This window comes from Heteronotia binoei, chromosome 20 (genome assembly GCF_032191835.1).
Source record: "Heteronotia binoei isolate CCM8104 ecotype False Entrance Well chromosome 20, APGP_CSIRO_Hbin_v1, whole genome shotgun sequence".
In the NCBI taxonomy this organism is placed as follows: domain Eukaryota; kingdom Metazoa; phylum Chordata; class Lepidosauria; order Squamata; family Gekkonidae; genus Heteronotia; species Heteronotia binoei.
In genome coordinates, this window is record NC_083242.1 from 31887052 (window position 1) to 31905179 (window position 18128).

Here is an 18128-nt window from a genome sequence, read left to right on the forward strand (position 1 = left end):
AAGTGGAGAAAGGGTGGCGTGGGCTTCTCCAGGGGTTAATGAGGGCTGCTGGGGCGTGGCAAAGCCCCTGGTGGCTGGCTGGCTGCTAACTCTCCTAATTAGGGTTGCCAATCCCCAGGTGGGGGCAGGGGATCCCCCGGTTTGGAGGCCCTCCCCCCGCTTCAGGGTCATCAGAAAACGGGGGGAGTGGAGGGGAATGTCTGCTGGGAACTCTGTTATTCCCTGTGGAGATTTATTCCCATAGAAAATAATGGAGAATTGATTCGCGGGTATCTGGGGCTCTGGGGTAGAGGCACCAAATTTTCAGTATAGCATCTAGTGCCTCTCCCCAAAATATCCCCCAAGTTTCATAATGCTTGGACCAGGGGGTTCAATTCTATGAGCTCCAAAAGAAGGTGCCCCTATCCTTCATTATTTCCTATGGAAGGAAGGCATTGAAAAGGTGTGCCGTTCCGTGAAATGTGATGGCCAGAACTCCCTTTGGAGTTCAATTATGCTTGTCACAGCCTTGATCTTGGCTCCACCCCTAATGTCTCCTTGCTCCACCCCTAATGTCTCCTGGCTCCACCCCCCAAAGTCCCCAGATATTTCTTAAATTGGATTTGGCAACTCTACTCCTAATCCAGGGATTGTTATGCAGCTGCACCTACTACTCAATGGACAAGGAAGGTGGGCAGGAGGAGAGGGAACTGCCAGAAAGGTTCAGGAGCTGTGCTCCTGTGAGCTGCTGCTGAATTCAAGGTCTGAGTAGTGCTTACACCTCCAAGATCACATGGCCCAGAGCAGGGGTGTCAAACTTATTTGTTACGAGGGCCGGATCTGACATAAATGAGACCTTGTTGGGCTGGGTCATATGTGTCGTAAAACGTAATGCCAGGTAGTGAAGACGGAAACTTTATAAAGGATAGCAACACAATTTTAAATAAAACATAAAACAGTAGCACTTGTTGGTATTTGTGTTTCTCCCATGGGATCCAGGGAACTGGGCAAAGGAAGCTCCGGCTCTTTCCTTCCTTCCCCGGGGGGGCCAGGAGGGGGAGGAGCCTCAGCCAATAGAAGGAAGAGAGGCTTGACTCGGTAACTCAGCAGTGCAATTGAGAGAGCCTGGCAAAGCAAGCTCTCCCTCCCCCCTTCTTTTCAAGGGAGGAGCCTCAGCCAATGGAGAAAATAGAGGCTTTGCTCTGTAGATCCTGCGTGATTGAGCAAGCCTGGCAAAGCAAACTGTGATGCAGAAGGGAGCAAGAGAGAGGGAGAAGGAAACAGATGACGGCCAGTTGCTCGTGGGCCTGATAGGAGCTCTCTGGGGGCCTGATTCGGCCCCCCGGGCTGCATGTTTGACAACCTTGGTCTAGAGACTTGATTCAGAATACTGTGTACAGTTCTGGTCACTGCACCTCAAAAAAGATATTGTAGCATTGGAAAAGATGCAGAAAAGGGCAACTAAATGATTAAGGGGATGAAACACCTTCCCTATGAAGAAAGGTTAAAGAGGTTAGGGCTCTTTAGCCTGGAGATATGATGACTGAGAGGGGTGACATGATAGAGGTCTACATAACTATGCATGGGGTAGAGAAGGTGGAGGAAGAAGTCCGTTTCTCACTTTCTCACAATACAAGAACTTGTGGACACTCAATGAAATTAATGAACAGTAGGTTTAGAATGGATAAAAGGAAGTCCTTCCTCACCCAAAGAGTACTTAATGTGGAATTCCTTGCTGCAGGAAGTGGTGGTGGCTGCAAGCGCAGACAACTTCAAGATGGGATCGGAGAAACATAAGGCGTAGAGGTCCATGATTGGCTATTAGCCATAAGGTATAGATGGAACACTCTGTCTGGGGCAGTGGTACTCTGCATTCTTGGTGCTTGGGGGCACAACAACAGGGGGGCTTCTGGAGTCTGGACCTCCTGATGGCCCCTGGGTTTTGGCCACTGTGTGGCACAGAGTGTTGGGGCTGAATGGGCCATTGGCCTGATCCAACATGGCTTCTGTCAGGGCTTTTTCCCCCAGCAGGAATGCACTGGAATGCAGTTCCAGCTGGCTCGTCATCAGAGGGTGTGACCTAATATGCAAATTAGGTCCTCCTGGGCTTTTCCTACAACGAAGCCCTGTGTGAAACCATGGTGACGTCAGGGGGTGTGGTCTAATATAAGGCAGCTTCATACGTTCATACAAGTGCTCCTTTGCCTATTAGGCCACACACCCCTCATGTAGCCAATCCTCCAAGAGCTTACAAAAAAGAGCCTTACAAGCTCTTGGAGCATTGGCTACATCAGGGGTGTGTGGCCTAATATGCAAAGGAGCTGCTGCTAGAATTCCAAGCTCTTGGAGGGTTGGCTACATCAGGGGTGTGTGGCCTAATATGCAAAGGAGCCCCTGCTAGAATTCCAAGCTCTTGGAGGATTGGCTACATCAGGGGTGTGTGGCCTAATATGCAAAGGAGCCCTTGCAAGAATTCCAAGCTCTTGGAGGATTGGCTACATCAGGGGTGTGTGGCCTAATATGCAAAGGAGCCCCTGCTAGAATTCCAAGCTCTTGGAGAATTGGCTACATCAGGGGTGTGTGGCCTAATATGCAAAGGCGCTCCGGCTAAAATTCCACCCCTCCATCCATCCATCCACTGTTATCTTTGGGATGAATGCCACGCCTACAATGGCTCCTTCTCGCCTGCCACTGGCTAAGAAGTTTGTTCAGTGTTTATTTAATTTCCTTCAATATTAGAAACTCCGCTCCTTAGTGCTTCATTAAACACTTTAGTTTAATAAGAGGTCTCCCGGGGGACTCCAGTCCACGGATCACGTGGACAACCGGTAAACAGATGCATCAATTAACCCCACACTCTCTTGGGGGCCATTAGAACGCGAGATCCCCTCCGAAAGTGCGTATGGATGCAATTAAGCTTAAAATACTTACGTGTCAATAGTTTTCAGTTATTTGTGTGCTCCTTATTGATCTTGGTTATGTTTCCCGCATTAAACCGCCTCCTCTTTACTTCATCAATAACTTAAAGGTTGCTAAGATTTATTAACTTTTTATTTTCTTGTCCTGCATTAAAAACTCTGAGCTCTTTCTCCCTGCGTTTCTGCCGGATCCAGATTAGAAGCTGGCTGGAAACGGGTGGAGAACCAGCGTGTTTGTAGAAGCCAGACGAGGATCACAGAGAGCCAGTTTTGAATTCCCCGGACTGTCGTGGAGTCTCGCTGGGAGACCGGGGTCAAGCCATGTACTCTCAGCCTCCACCTACCTCACAGAGGGGTTGTGGGAAGGATAGAATGGAGGAGGGGAACCAGTTTGGCATAATGATTAGGAGTGGCAGAGACTCAGGTTTGATTCCCCATTCCTCGTCTACATGCAGCCAGCCAGGTAACCTTGGGTCAGACACAGTTCTTCCAGAGTTCTCCTGTTCTGGAGAGAGGAAGGGAAGGAGATTTTAAGCTGCTCTGAGACTCCAAGTGAAGGAAAGGAAGGAAAGGTCCCCTGTGCAAGCACCAGTCATTTCCGCCTCTGGGGTGACGTTGCTTTCACGTTTTCATGGCAGACTTTTTACAGGGTGGTTTGCCATTGCCTTCCCCAGTCATCTACACTTCCCCCCCCTCCGCCCCAGCAAGCTGGGTGCTCATTTTACCGACCTCGGAAAGATGGAAGGCTGAGTCAACCTTAAGCTGGCTACCTGAATCCAGCTTCCGCCGGGATCGAACTCAGGTGGTGAGCACAGAGTTCAGACCGCAGTACTGCAGCTTTAACACTCTGTGCCACGGGGCTAGAGATCCAAGTGAAGGATGAGGTATAAATTCAATCTCCTCCTCTTCCTTTCTTCTTCTTCTCCTCCTCCTCTTCCTCCATCATCATCTGCTTTGGGTCATAAGCTGCTTCTTCTAATCATAAGTAGCTTTGAGGAAAAGGGTTATGCATGTCTCAACAAATAAATCATTAGGACCGAGACACTGTTGTCATTATATGTTAATTGTTGTCAAGTTGCTCCCAATTTACAGTGACCCTAGTCTCTGTAGTCAGCTGGTGTGGGATAGGGGGGACTTACCAGTAGAAAGAAGAAAGCCTAGGCCACATCGCCGGCATCACACAGGAAGTGACATCATCATGCAGCAACTTCCAGGGTGAGGCTTCGGAAAGTGGGCAAAAACTCTATGGTAAAGCCGGCTTGTATCATAAGAGTTTTTGCCCAAATACCAGAGCATCACCTGGAAGTCCCCAACACAATGATGTCACTTCCTGTGTGACGTTGTCCACATGGCCTAGGGCTGCGCCTTTCTACTGCTAAGTCCCCTCACCGTCCAGCTGATTGGTTGGAGGACAGGGCAGTGGAGCCCGCCCCCAGCAGAAGTCTGACAACCCTAAGTGACCCTACGAGTTCATGACCTCCAAAACGTCCCATCATTTACTGCCTTGTTCAGGTCTTGCAAACGGAGGGCCACAGCTTCCATTCTTGAGTCAATCCATCTCACGTTGGGTTTTCCCAGGGCTCGTTTTGTAGGAAAAAAGGTGGTGGAGCTCATTAGCATAACTCATTTGCATATGCCCACCCAGCCAAAAGCAACCAGATGCAAGAAAAGAAAGCCCCAGGCAAGCAAGAGATCCAGCCAGCCCAAGCAGGCCTCGCTCACCTGGGGCTCTCCTAGGCTGCTTTCCCCCACAGCCAAAAGACCAGCAAGCCGCCTGCTGCCCAAAATCCCAAAAAGAAATGGAGAAAGGGTGGCGCGGGCTTCTCCAGGGGTTAGTGAGGGCTGCTGGGGGTGTGGCAAAGTCCCTGGTGGCTGGCTGGCTGCCCGCTCTCCTCATCCAAGGATTGTTATGCAGCTGCACCTCCTATTCAATGGACAAGGTAGGTGGGGAGGAGGAGGAGGGACCCTCAGAAAGGTTCAGGAGCTGTGCTCCTGTGAGCTCCTGCTGAATCTGAGGCCTGGGTTTTCCTCTCTTCCCGGTGCCTTCTGCTTTTCCAGAGTCTTGTCTTTTTCAGTGACTCTTGTCTTCTCATTAAGTGACGAAAATACAATAGCCTCCGTTGAGTCATTCTAGCTTCCGGGGGAGTTCGGGGTTGATTTGATCTAGAAGCTTGCTGTCCCTAATACAGCGGACCGGTTGCAGTGGAGAGATTTGCAATCTGTGGGAACTGGAGGAACGTCCTTGCTGTTCTTTGAGTTAGCCTGACCCACCGTACACAGAAAACAGTTGTCGAGGATAAGGAATCAGTGGGGCGGGGTTTGCTAGGGGTGCACGCCGGAAGGTTCCGTCCTCTCTGCAACACTGCTTCTTATCTGTACGAAGCCCCTTAATGAGCTTTGGAGTTGGATGTTGTCAGTATGCGGCTCACGCCAGATTAGGGTGGCCAAGTCCAATTTAAGAAACATCTGGGGACTTTGGGGGTGGAGCCAGGAGACTTTGGGGGTGGAGCCAGGAGACTGTGGGGTGGAGCCAGAAGACAGTGGGGGTGGACCCAGGAGACTTCGGAGGGAGGGAGCCAGAAGACATTAGGGGTGGAGCCAAGATCAAGGCTGTGACAAGCATAATTGAACTCCAAAGGGAGTTCTGGCCCTCGCATTTAAAGGGACAGCACACCTTTTCAATGCCTTCCTTCCATAGGAAATAATGAAGGATACGGGCACCTTCTTTTGGGGCTCATAGAATTGGACCCCCTGATGCTTGTCACAGCCTTGCTCCTGGCTCCACCCCCAAAGTCTCCTGGCTCCACCCCCAAACTCCCCAGATATTTCTTGAATTGGACTTGGCAACCCTAGCTGTGATTGAGTGGCCGATAGAGAATAAACTGAAATCAAATCCAGACGAGAGAGAGAGATAGCACTAAACGGTAAGAAGCCTGTTCGGCAGGGGGTGGGGGGAGGAGGGTTAGGCTTCCCACATTACAGGAAGCCCACTTATCTTTGACAGATATTGCTGAGAGCTTAAGGGATTTCTTGGGTCTATTATTAGCCGCAGCATATTGTTGGAACTCTCTGGGGCAGTGATGCTCTGCATTCTTGGTGCCCGGGAGAAGGCAACAGTGGGAGGGCAACAGTGGGAGGGCTTCTAGTGTCCTGGCCCCACTGGTGGACCTCCTGATGGCGCCTGGGTTTTTGGGTCACTGTGTGACACAGAGTGTTGGACTGGATGGGTCATTGGCCTGATCCAACAGGGCTTCTCTTATGTAAGCCACTGTTTTTCTTTTTGTTTTTGGGTGGTCCACAGTATTTGTTGGTCTTTCCTCCAACATCACATTACATAGTGGTCATTTTGTAGAAAAAGAGGTGCTGGAGCTCATCAGCACAACTCCTTGGCATAACTCCTTGGCATGTGCCCCCCATCCCTGATATCATCAGATGCTGTACTAAATTATATCGGCTCAGCAGCTACCTTCAAATGCTTCTCGGATTAGAATTGTCACAATAAAACCTTGGCTCCCCTCATACTTTTAAAATTACTTTTCCCTATGTGACCACAGTGGCATGAGGAAGATTTCCATCTGTCTGCTTGATATGTTTCAGTTATTTCCCCAATTTGTGTGTGTGTGTGGGGGTGTGTGTGGAAATATTAGAAAGTTTGTCAGATCTTAAGAGTTTAGCAAAATTCTCACGGGGGTTTGAACAATGGAGCCCAGAAGCAAGTATTTTTTTGGGGGGGGGGAGGGTAAGAAAGAAAGAGCACAATAAAATTTGGAAATACCTGGGGATTTGGAGGTGGAGACTGAAGAGAGTGGGGTTTAGGAAGAAGAAGAATTGCAGATTTATACCCCGCCTTTCTCTCAGAGATTCAGAGCGGCTTACAATCTCCTATATCTTCTTCCCTCACAACAGACAACCTGTGAGGTGGGTGGGGCTGAGAAGAAGAGGAAGAAGACTGCAGATTTATACCCCGCCCTTCTCTCTGAATCAGAGACTCAGAGCGGTTTATAATCTCCTTTATCTTCTCCCCCCACAACAGACACCCTGTGAGGTGGGTGGGGCTGAGAGAGCTCTCACAGCAGCAGCTCTGTGAGAGCTATGGCTGACCCAAGGCCATTCCAGCAGCTGCAAGTGGAGGAATGAGGAATCAAACCCAGTTTTCCCAGATAAGAGTCTGTGCTTCACCACTACACCAAACTGGCTCTCAGGAAGGGAGGTACTTCAATGCGATATAAAATTGCTAGCTCCCCACTGGCCAATGGTAGGTGATGGCAGTGGGTTGCTGGTCAAAAACAAATTGGGAAACTCCTGGAGATTTAGGGATGAAGCCTGGGGAGGTCAAGGGACCACCTCACTGAGGTATGATGCCAGAGAGCCCACCTTCTAAATCAGGGGTGTCAAACATGAGGCCCGGGGGCCGAATCAGGCACCCAGAAGGCTCCTATCAGGCCCTATCCTTCAAGAGCTTACAGGGCTCTTAGGACAGGGCTTACTGTAAGCTCTTGGAGGATTGGCTACCTCAGGGGCAATGTCCCCTCTAAGCTGAGTTAACGTCAGCTAGCTCACAGATTTTTAGCCTCCAGCTCACACAGGTTTGTCTTAGCTCAGGAAGGATGGCCCCAGAGCACAGTAATTCATGCAGTGGCTTACAACTTTAATGCCAGCAGCTCACAACTTTAAATAACAGTAGTTCACAAAGTAGAATTTTTGCTCACAAGACTCTGCAGCTTAGAGGAAACGTTGCTCAGGGGCGTGTGGCCTAATACACAAAGGACTCGCTGCTACAAAAAAAAAAAAAAAAAGCCCTGCTAAACCATCTCCCCAAATCCCAGTCCAGTCTTTCCTCCCAAATCTCTAGGAATTTCCCAACTAGGAGATGGCAATCCACAGTTACCCCTGGCCTGCTTTACTTTTGTTTGGGGGGATACTGTGAATTTCTAAAGTAACCCGTCAAAGCCAAATCAGAAACAGTCTTCAGAAAGAGGGGGCCTGGGAGGGGGCGGCAGAGTGATGCCACTAATTGCTTCACTCGGAGACATCTTCTGTTCCCCTCTCTTTCTTTCCCCTCTGAAGCTTCCTTTCGTACATTGCAACCTCGCACCCGGGGCATCCCGGTTTTTTGTTGTTGTTTTTTTAAAACCGTGAATGGCAAGATTGTGCAAATAGCAAGCCCGGCTCATTTGCATAAAAATGGGTTGCAAAGAGCAATTAGCACTTCATTAATAATCAATGAAGTGCCAATTTACACATTGCCCAAAAGCAAATTGTGAATTCAATTTGGTCGGGAATTCGGTGGGCCTTGGCAACGGAGGGGGGTGCCGAGGAGGTAGCATGCGGTGAGAACCCCGCTGAATCCCCGGTCCATATGGGTTTCCAGTGGGCTTCAAGCACAGCTCCACTTGAAGGGGTGCTCAGATCTCAGTTGTGGATGTGAGGCAGTGCGGTGCAGTGGTTAGAGCATCAGACAAGGGCCCTTTCTGCATCTATGCTTTGCCTCTCTTTCCTGCTGTTTTTTTCTCATTGTAAAATCCCTACCACATATTGCTCAGTTTTTGCCCCCCCCCTTTCCTGTCATGTTTCATGGTGGCTTGGAAAATACATTTTAAGTTGCTTTCTGTCCATATCTCCATCTCCCCATCTATTTGCTTTTTTCCCTCTCTCCCTCCTTCCCTCTCTCCCTTCCTTCCTCCCTCCCTCCGTTCCTTCCTCGCTCCCTTCCCTCCTCCCTCCCTCCCTTCCCTCTCTTCCTTCCTTCCCTCTCTCCCTTCCTCCCTCCCTCCTTCCCTTCCTTCCTTCCCTCCCTCCCTCCCTCCTGCCCTCCCTTCCTTCCCTCCCTCCCACCCTCCCTCCCTTCCCTTCTCTCCCTCCCTCTCTCCCTTCCTCCCTCCCTCCTCTATTCTTCCCTCCCTTCCTTCCTTCCTTTCCTCCCTCCCTCCCTCCCTCCATTCCTCCCTCCCTCCTTCCCTCCTTCCTTCCTTCCTTCCTTCCTTCCTTCCTTCCTTCCTTCCTTCCTTCCTTCCTTCCTTCCTTCCTTCCTTCCTTCCTTCCTTCCTTCCTTCCTTCCTTCCTTCCTCTCTTCCTTCCTTCTCTCAAACACCTGGCATTCATCTCCTGTGGCTCTCAAACATCTGACATTTATTCTAGGTGACTCTTACATTAAGCACCTTTGGCCACCCCAATTTGGACTATTCAAGAGTCGGAGCAAAATTAGGAGCGGGTCAAAGCTGCTGCAGGCAGGAAGTGTAGAAAGGGCCAAGGCCTAAGGAGACCCAGCATCAAATTCCTGTTCGCTGTGAAGCTCATGGATGGACCTTGGGTCCGTCACTGTGTGTGAATACCTCACTATATATTTTTCCCCCTCCACATGCGGGAGCTCCATAGGGGTTGATCCGATTTGAGTCAGGACCGTGTCATGTGCAGAGGGTTTAGGCTTTCCCCTCATGCCATTTCCCAGTTGAAATGTCTCCGTGAACCAATAAATATGGAAATTCTGTATAGCCCTATCCGTCTATATGCAGTTCATACCTGGCAACCAGGGGAAGGGTTTAGGGGCAGGAACACGCAGGAGTGACATCAGCTATGTCGCTATGTGACTTCTGGGAAAAACCTGGAAGTGCCATAGGGAAGCTCTAGGGATTGCAGGAAACACTATGGCTTTCCCCATAGAATTCCCTGAAATTCCTAGGACTGCCCTATGTCACTTACAAGTTTTCCCCAGACATCCAACATCACTGGGGGGAGGGGTTCTTACTTTTTTTCCTGCTATAGACAGGCAGCCCCAGCAAACCCCCAATGGGGTATATAACTAGGGTTGTCAGGTCTCTGTTAGAAATACCTGGAGACTTTGGGGTGGATCTGGGAGAGGGCGGGGTCTGGGGAGGGGAGGGGCCTCAGCAGGGTGCAATGCCCCAGAGTCCGCCCTTCAAAGCAGCCATTTTCTCCAGAAGAAGCAATAAAACTTTCACGCAAAGCGTGTAAATATGCATTTTTTTTAGTGAAGTAAAACAAAAACAAAACTAAGGAACATTCTTGAAATTTTCCCCACAAAGTCTCTCAACAGTCACAAAGAATGATAGCCTCTTCAAATAGGACTTAACGAAGTCTTTAAATTCTTAGTGCTCCACTCGTGATGGTACAGAGAGAATAAGGAACCGCTTTTAAAAGGATTCCTCACGGTTTCAATAGTTCTTCCTCAGCCTCTTTCTCCCAATGTTACACGGAGCCACAGCTCTACTCCTTACAACATTGATCCACACATGCTCTAATTTGCTGCTGCTGGCTCTAATTTGCTGCTCTCTGGTAGCAGCAGATTAGAGCATGTGTGGATCCATGTTGTAAGGGGTAGAGCTGTGACTCCGTGCAACGTCGGGAAAAGAGGCTGAGGAACAACTATTGAAACTGTGAGGAATCCTTTTAAAAGCAGTTCCTTATTCTCTCTGTACCATCACGAGTGGAACACTAAGGCCGTTTTCCCACTGAGCTTACCTTGGAGCGACGTCCCTCTTCACCGCGCAGCATCTGCGCGGATTTCCCACCAACTGCTCCGAGGCTGCTCCGAGGAACCGGGAAGTTCCCGACCTTTTGCGTCGCAAATGGAAACCGCTAAAAACCAGTTTACATCTGCGACGCAAAAGCCGCGGCTCTTCCTGGTTGTGCGCAGCAGTTGGTGGGAAATCCGCGGAGACGCTGCACGGTGAAGAGGGACGTCGCTCCGGAGTAAGGTCAGTGGGAAAATGGCCTAAGAATTTAAAGACTTCACCCATGTCTTCACTAAGTCCTATTTGAAGAGGCTATGGGCGTTTTCACACAGGGCTTACCGCGGAGCGACATCCCTCTTCACCGCGCAGCGTCTGCGCGGATTTTGCACCAACTGCTCCGCAGAACCCGGAAGAGCCGCGTAGTGCCGCGGCTTTTGCGTCACAAATGTAAACCGCCAAAAACCAACTTTACTCTTCGCGGCTCTTCCGGGTTCTGCGGAGCAGTTGGTGCGAAATCCGCGCAGACGCTGCGCGGTGAAGAGGGATGTCGCTCCAGGGTAAGCCCTGTGCGAAAACGCCGTATCATTCTTTGTGACTGTTGAGAGACTTTGTGGGCAAAGTTTCAAGAATGTTCAGTGTTCCTTAGTTTCGTTTTTGTTTTACTTCACTAAAAACACATATTTACACGCTTTGCGTAAAAGTTTTACTGCTTCCGGTGTCTGGCTGGCTGCCTGCTCTCCTAATCCAGGTGGAATTAGGAATTATTCAATGGACTATGGAATTAGGAATGATTCAACGGAGAAGGTAGATGGGGAGGAGAGGAGGCCATCAGAAAGGCTCAGGAGGTATGCTCCTGTGAACTCCTGCTGAATTCAAAGCTTGGTGGTGGCTTCATCTCTCCTTCTGGGTCCATGCATGGGGCAATCATGATTTTACCCAGGCCAGGAACCCATTAGTTTGTGACAGGCCAGGAACCCATCAGTTCTTTGGTCAGAATCAGTCGAGCTTGACAGCTAGGAGCAACCCCAGGTCCACCCACACCTTCCCTGGGCATAGGTCTTTGTTGAAAAATACCTGGAGACTTTGGGGGGTGGCTCTGGGAGAGGGTGGGGTTTGGGGAGGGGAGAGGCCTCAGCAGGGTGCAATGCCCTAGAGTCCACCCTTCCAAGCTGCCATTTTCTGCAGGGGAGCCGATCTCTGCCAGCTGGAGATCAGTTGTAAAAGCAGGAGATCTCCAGGCCCCACCTGGAGTAGAGCTGTGGCAGGGGATCCTTCTCATGCACACTTTGGCAAGTGTAGTATCTGTTCTTATCAGTTTAATATCCGATACGTCCTCTATCTGAGGGCTATATATTAAATGGATTTTGGGGCTGGTGGTGTGATGACATCGCCTGGAAGTGACATCATTGTACCGAGGACGCTCAAAGATTCACGGTAAAACTCTACGGTACCGTTGAGTTTTGCCGTAAATCCTACAGCATCCCCAGCACAACATGTCCATCGCAACGTCATCACTCCTGGGTGATGTCATCGCACGGGGCACGCTGCACAACGACGAGGCTCTTTGGGGGTGCCTACTCCGTGTTGGTAGGTTGGGGACACCCAAACTGGGATGTCCCCTGTCCCCAGTGGGAGCTTGGTAGCCCTAACCTGGAGGCTGGCAGTTAGGGTTGCCAATCCCCAGGTGGGGGCAGGGGATCCCCCAGTTTGGAGGCCCTCCCCCCGCTTCAGGGTCGTCACAAAGCGGGGGGAGGGGAGGGAAATGTCTGCTGGGAACTCCGTTATTCCCTATGGAGATTTATTCCCATAGAAAATCATGGAGAATTGATCCTCGGGTATCTGGGGCTCTGGGGGGGCTGTTTTTTGGTGTAGAGGCACCAAATTTTCCGTATAGCATCTAGTGCCTCTCCTCAAAATACCCCCCAACTTTCAAAAATATTGGACCAGGGGGTCCAATTCTATGAGCTCCAAAAGAAGGTGCCCCTATCCTTCATGATTTCCTATGGAAGGAAGGCATTGAAAAGGTGTGCCGTCCCTTTAAATGTGATGGCCAGAACTCCCTTTGGAGTTCAGTTATGCTTGTCACAGCCTTGTTCTTGGCTCCACCCCTAATGTCCCCTGGTTCCACCCCCAAAGTCTCCTGGCTCCACCCCCAAAGTCCCCAGATATTTCTTGAATTGGACTTGGCAACCCTAGTCCCCCTCCTTAAAAGATGCCTGACATCCAAGCCTCCTTTAAAGCCCTGACAAACAGGCCGGATTTGCAGCACCTTCTGAAGATCTCCAAGGAGGGGGGCCCTCCACAAATAGAAAAGGCCTGGGCTCTGGTTGATGCTAAATGGGCCACCCTGAGTGGTGGGGTAGCCAACAGATGGCTGCAGACCAGGCCTCAGATTCAGCAGGAGCTCACAGGAAGAAGAAGAAGAAGACTGCAGATTTATACTTCGCCCTTCTCTCTGAATCAGAGACTCAGAGCAGCTTACAATCTCCTATATCTTCTCACCCCACAACAGACACCCTGTGAGGTGGGTGAGGCTGAGAAGAAGTGGAAGAAGACTGCAGATTTATACCTCGCCCTTCTCTCTGAATCAGAGACTCAGAGTGGCTTACAATCTCCTGTATCTTCTCCCCCAACAACAGACACCCTGTGAGGTGGGTGGGGCTGAGAGATTCTCACAGAAGCTGCCCTTTCAAGGATAGCTATGGCTGACCCAAGGTCATTCCAGCAGCTGCAAGTGGAGGAGTGGATATCAAACTCGGTTCTCCCAGAGAAGAGTCCGCACAGTTAACCACTACACCAAACTGGCACAGTGCCTGAACCTTTCTGACAGTTCCCCCTTTTCCTCCCTACCTCCTTGTCCATTGAATAGTAGGTGCAGCTGCATAACAATCCCTGGATTAGGAGAGCAGGCAGCCAGCCAGTCACCAGGGGCTTTGCCATGCCCCCAGCAGCCCTCATTAACCCCTGGAGAAGCCCACGCCACCCTTTCTCCATTTCTTATGTGATTTTGGGCGGTGGTTGGCTTCGTGGCCTTTTGACTGGGGGGGGGGCAGCCCAAGAGAGCCCCAGGTGAGTGAGGCCTGCTTGGGCTGGCTGGATCTCTAACCAGCCCAAGCAGGCCTCGCTCGCCCAGGGCTCTCCTTTCTTGCATCAGGTTGCTTTTGACTGCGGGTGGGTTGGGGAGGGGGGGGTGGCATTTGCAATGAGTTGTGCTAATGAGCTCTGCCACCTATTTTTCTACACAACAGCCCCTGCTGCTGATGACCATAGTTGGCACACAAAAAGTTGTGGATTGTTGCAACTGGATTATTTCAAGGCTACAAGTGTGCTGCATTGGAGGGAAGTATTGCAGCGTGTTTCAAGGGAGTGGGAAGGGGGGGGGGATAGAAATCTGGTGATCGGTTGAAGTGGATGTTATTAGTTGGTGTAATGCGATCCCCGACATGGGACGGCGAAGACTCCTCCGTTTTCACCCACCACTGCCCCAGCTCCTTTCCTTCTCCTCCTCTTCAGGCCACCTTTTGCCGAGAGATTGAATTTGCAGCGAGCCTCCTAACGCATTTGAATCCATTTATTGCAAAATTACTTTTCGATAATTACATCACGCAGGCCGACTCTGTCGCCTAATGAAATTAGCAGGGAAGATATTAGAAAGGAGATAAAATTAGACGAAATATTGAAATACGTCCCTCCCCAGCTGTCTTGGGTGCACCCCCTGGCTTAACTGGGAAGCGAGACTTTCTCCCTTGGACGGGGGCTGGAAGGCGTCGGGTCTAATTTCATCTTACTTTTTTGTATAAATTAATTATCGTGGCTATTGCTACTTTTCATTATTAGATTGGAGTTTGGGCGTATTAAGAGAAAGTTGCAATCATTTTCATTCACAAGCTCGCGGCAGAAATTCCTCCCGCAGGATGCCGTTGGCGTCCTTTGGGGGGGGGGGAACAGTAACGCATTTTGTTTTGGTGCAGATGTTTCTTGTGCAGGCTACAATCAGGCGACAACAGCCAGTTCATGGCCGATGTTCCCTCTAAGCTGCAGAGTCTTGTGAGCAGTGGTGGAATTCTAGCAGGAGCTCCTTTGCATATTAGGCCACACCACACCACCCCTGATGCAGCCAATCCTCCAAGAGCTTACAAAAAAGAGCCTTGGAAGCTCTTGGAGGATTGGCTGCATCAGGGGTGTGTGGCCTAATATGCAAAGGAGCTTCTGCTTAGTGAAGAAGAAGAAGAAGATATTGGATTTATATCCCGCCCTCCACTCCGAAGAGTCTCAGAGCGGCTCACAATCTCCTTTCCCTTCCTCCCCCACAACAGACACCCTGTGAGGTGGGTGGGGCTGGAGAGGGCTCTCACAGCAGCTGCCCTTTCAAGGACAACCTCTGCCAGAGCTCTGGCTGACCCAAGGCCATTCCAGCAGGTGCAGGTGGAGGAGTGGGGAATCAAACCCGGTTCTCCCAGATAAGAGTCCGCACACTTAACCACTACACCAAACTGGCTCTCCATTTAAAAAGGAGTGTGTTCCCTTGAAATGTGATGGCCAGAACTCCCTTGGAGTTCAATTATGCTTGTCACAGCCTTGATCTTGGCTCCACCCCTAATGTCTCCTGGCTCCACCCCCAAAGTCCCCAGATATTTCTTAAATTGGACTTGGCAACCCTAACTGTGATTGACTTTCCAGGGGAAGCCTTTTGAATGAACCTTTTGCATTCTCCGTGGAAACTTCTTGAAAATTACTGTGGAATCCATCCCCTCATGAAATATACTTCCTGTGTGTTTGGGGTATCTTTATAAATTATTTGGACACGTTATACTATTATTATTGATTCATTTTGTGCTTGCGCAATAGTTTGCCTAGTGGGCAAGCTGGCCCTGTTCCTGCTGAAATTTCACCCTTGCTTGTGAGCAAAAATTCTACTTTGTGAGCTACTGGTCTTAAAAGTTTTGAGCTGCTGCATAAATTGCTGTCCTCCGGGGTCATCCTTCCCGAGCTAAGACAAAAATGTGTGCACTGGAGGTTGAAAATCTGTGAGCTAGCTCCCACGAACTGAGTTTAGAGGGAACACTGTTCGTGGCACCGATGGCAAAATTGTTGCCGGATCCAGAGGCGTCACTAGGGTGGGTTGCACCCTGGGGTGTAACTTATTCAAGTCACCCCCCCCATTGGGCATCACCCCCTCCGCACACAACCCCGCCCACTTCACATGGCCCCTCCCTCATCCGTAATCCAAGATACCAGTTTTGCAGCATTTAAGTTTCCCCCACTCACCCACACGCTTTTAGCTGAGCCGGCGGCAGCGCGGCCCCGGTTTCAGAATCCCAGCCAGCCCACACACAGCAGCAGCACAGCGTTCTAGTCCCAGGGCCAGCCCCTTCCTGTTGGGGGGGACCATGGGTCAGTGCCTGGGGCCAATGAGAATGCTCTGGGGGAGGGCCGATGGCCCCCTTGGCCCCGCCCTAGTGACGCCGCTGGCCGGATCTCTGCTTCAGCTGGCCTGGTTCATTCTAAGCAGCTGCTGGTGGGAGATGGTGAATTCACTGTGTCTGGATCTCATTGTGCTCATTCATTTTTAATCCTGAATGAAGACTGGAGGGACGTTTTGCTGTCACCAGTGTTCGCCCTAAGCTGAGTTAGCGTGAGCTAGCTCACAGATTTTCAGCCTCCAGCTCACACATTTTTGTCTTAACTCAGGAACGATAACCCCAGAGCACACTAATTGATGCAGCAGCTCACAATCCTAATGCCAGTAATTCACAACTTTAGTACCAGTAGCTCACAAAGTAGAATTTTTGCTCACAAGACTGCAGCTTAGAGGGAACATTGGCTGTCACCCATTAAAAAAAGTTTACTGTTTATGGATCGGAATTTGTACCTTCAGAGGAGTCCATTCCTGCAAGAGCCACTGATTGGAGGGGGGGTGGGGTTCTGCTTAGAAAGAGGCCTGAACAGTGACTCGTACAGAGTTACAACAGGCATCTCCGCTGGGTGATGGGTTTCTTGCTGTTCCTCAGCCTTGCAAATGGATCCTTCAGCCAATTAGACTCAAGACAGAGATCCAGAAAAATGGATCTCTTCATTGGATGATAATTGGAAAAAGGAAAGACCAGAGCGGAGAATCATGCAGAGAAATACTAAGCGGCCTCTTCTGATGGGGGGTTATTTTATTTCAGCCTCACTGAAGCCTTCTTTTCTTGGGGGGCGGGGGTTGCTAAAAGTTCTTTCCTGGAACCAAAGTTGGGAATTAATTTTTTTACATTCTCTTGGCTTCCTGCCCCCAAATATTCTCTAAAAGTGCAACAAAAGGGGAGGGGGAATACAGTGGAAGCAGGTCCGCGCCCCCCCCCAAAAGACTATACAGCACAAAACAAAATATAAATATTTTTAAGCAAATACACAAATATCAAAATTATCAACAAGAAGCCAATAAGCTATGTGCAAATATAATTAGTTACACCCACATTGACCGTATATACAAATAATACGAATGTACACTCAAGAACACTACATTTTTTCTAAGAATAATAGCTCAAGAAAGATGCCCACAAAATGAAGAAAATCTAGAGGAGTGTCGCACGCGGCACGCAACGGTATTTCCGGATGAGAAGACCGTTTCAAATGGAATTTCTTTTCCCAAGCCTCAAAAGCATATCTTCATTCTGGAACCAAAGTCTTGTAGTGTTTTATTTTCTACAGCCAAACCCTTCAAAAAGTCAAATCAAGCGGCAGCCGTCAGGAATTCAGAACATAGTAAAGTAGTTATCTGAAAGTCTGCTTATCTACAAATTTTTATGTCTGGTTAACTTGCGTGCAGGTATAACAATTGACATTTGGACGTAGCCTGTTGACTTTTCTTGCGTGCTAATTTTGATATTTGTGAATTAGCTTAAGAAATATTTATGTTTTGGTTCATGGTGTGTAGTCTTTTTGTGTGTGTGTGTCTGCACCCACATTCTCTGACACAGATGCCAATAGACCATTTGTTCTGGATCTCTCAAGATAGACACCAGCGAAACCAAGGCCGAGAACGAAACGTCTGGAAGAAAAACTTTCTCCAGTAGAACACGGCACTTGAGCCCGAAAGATTCTACAAACCCTAATGCTTTTTTTTGTACCAGGAACTCCTTTGCATATTAGGCCACACACCCCTGATGTAGCCAATCCTATCGGAGCTTACAGTAGGCCCTGTAAGAAGAGCCCTATAAGCTCTTGGAGGATTGGCTACATGAGGGGTGTGTGGCTTAATATGCAAAGGAGTTCCTGCTGCCAGTTCTGGCACCACATTTTAAGGATATAGACAATCTGGAACGGGTCCAGAGGAGAGCGACAAAGATGGTGAGGGGTCTGGAGACCAAGTCCTATGAAGAAAGGTTGAAGGAACTGGGCATGTTTAGCCTGGAGAGGAGGCGTCTGAGAGGTGATATGATCACCATCTTCAAGTACTTGAAGGGCTGCCATCTAGAGGATGATGTGGAATTGTTTTCTGTTGGGCCAGAAGGTTGGATCAAAACCAGTGTGCTGAAATTAAATCAAAAGAGTTTCCGGCTCAACATCAGGAAGAACTTCCTGACTGTTAGAGCGGTTCCTCAGTGGAACAGGCTTCCTCCTTGGGAGGTGGTGGGCTCTCCTTCCTTGGAGGTTTTAAAACAGAGGCTAGATGACCATCTGACAGCAATAAGGTGAATTTAGGGGGTGGTATTTGTGAGTTTCCTGCATTGTGCAGGGGGTTGGACTAGATCAGTGCCCCCCAACCTTTTTGGCA

At 49.6% G+C, this 18128-nt stretch overlaps 1 non-coding gene across 1 annotated transcript; it reads left to right on the top strand.

Moving 5' to 3' along the window:
- The first annotated feature begins 11637 nt into the window (after positions 1-11637).
- LOC132588623 (U2 spliceosomal RNA) lies at positions 11638-11837 on the top strand. The gene has a single exon (XR_009556513.1). It is a non-coding gene; the product is annotated as a U2 spliceosomal RNA (small nuclear RNA).
- The last annotated feature ends 6291 nt before the right edge of the window (positions 11838-18128 follow it).